Raw genomic sequence first — 1,309 nt, 5'->3', positions numbered from 1 at the left:
TCAGAGCCCGGGAGAGCGCCCGTGGGTGAGGGCGGGAGCGAGCGGGCGCTGGCCACGAACCGCTCCAGGCCCAGGAAATGCAAGGCAGGTAGGTCAGCGACCGGCCTCTCCTCTCGGTCTCAGCCACGTAGGAAACGAAAGCCACGGGAGCTCCGTCCCTGCCCTCCCCTGGCGCTGCCTAAGTAATGGCTGAAGTCGAGGGGTGGGGGAAAGGTGCATATTAACCGACATTCTGCGGTCTCCCTAAAAGGGGCCTTTACCCAAGCGGTGGCGTAGTGATTTCAGGTTCCCTGCGTCTAGGGAAACTCGCTCTGCATCCCAAACAAGCCCTCTGGGTCTGGAGATGCAGCCTGGGTACCCGCACCCTCGTCTGTGCCGAAAAGAAACATCACTCTGCAGGTCACAGGGTGACTTCGGCCTTTCCTTTTCCTTTGTGACGGCCTCAGGTTAAGGTGCTGGGAAAATCAGTCTGACAGTCGATTTTCCCACCAGCTAAAATGATCAGAAATTGTGCCTTGTTAAGATATGTGATGCCAGGTGTTCGTTTTTATTTACCCTCAACTTTGTGAACCAAAGGGACTTTTGTACATGTCTTTTGTGTTGGCTTAAGTGAAGTTGTCTTTCTCCTCTGAATGTGAGCCCCCCACCCCCCACCACACACACAGATCCAGCTGTTAAGCATGTTACAGAACAGCCTGATTTGACCCCACTACCCGAACATTACAGTGTCCCTAGATTCTAATTCTCTGTCCAGAGGCCGTGAACGTCCTGATTGGAGTCCATTTGTAGCTAGAGGTGCCTTTTTCACCGGCCTCTTCAAGACAGTAGAATTCAACACTTCTCCTAGCAGCTGCTTTTCCCCTTCGTTTTATCTGTGCATATGTTGGTCCTGCTCTTTCTTTTATTGAGGTCCTTGAGTAGAGGTCTTGTTTCTTCATCAGTCCTGTTTACATTCCCAAGATACTTTCATTGTGATCAGCGTGACAGGGGGCAGTGCCCAAACCCCCTGATCGCCCTGCGGCTCTGTGTGTGACAGGGTGCGGCGCCCCACGCCCCCCCCCCCCACACACACACAGGTCCAACTGTTAAGCATGTTACAGAGTAGCCTGATTTGACCCCACTACCCGAACATTAGAATGTCCCCAGATACTAATTCTCTGTCCAGAGGCCGTGATCGTCCTAACTGGAGTCCATTTGTAGCTAGAGGTGCCTTTTTCACCGGCCTCTTCAAGACAATAGAATTCAACACTTCTCCCAGCAGCTGCTTTTCCCCTTCGTTTTATCTGTGCATATGTTGGTCCTACTCTTT

At 52.3% G+C, this 1,309-nt stretch overlaps 1 long non-coding RNA gene across 3 annotated transcripts in view; it reads left to right on the top strand.

Annotated features, from left to right (window-relative positions):
* Window positions 1–6: 6 nt before the first annotated feature.
* The window catches only part of LOC107184614, a 13,333-nt gene continuing 12,030 nt past the window's right edge, over window positions 7–1,309 (top strand). For all 3 annotated transcript variants that reach the window (XR_001515506.1, XR_001515503.1, XR_001515505.1), the window contains exon 1: window positions 7–88. This is a non-coding gene — a long non-coding RNA (uncharacterized LOC107184614). The remainder of the gene's footprint in view (window positions 89–1,309) is intronic.

This window comes from Myotis davidii, unplaced genomic scaffold (assembly GCF_000327345.1).
Source record: "Myotis davidii unplaced genomic scaffold, ASM32734v1 scaffold892, whole genome shotgun sequence".
Taxonomy (NCBI): Eukaryota; Metazoa; Chordata; class Mammalia; order Chiroptera; family Vespertilionidae; genus Myotis; species Myotis davidii.
This window is presented reverse-complemented; position numbering and strand designations above follow the sequence as displayed.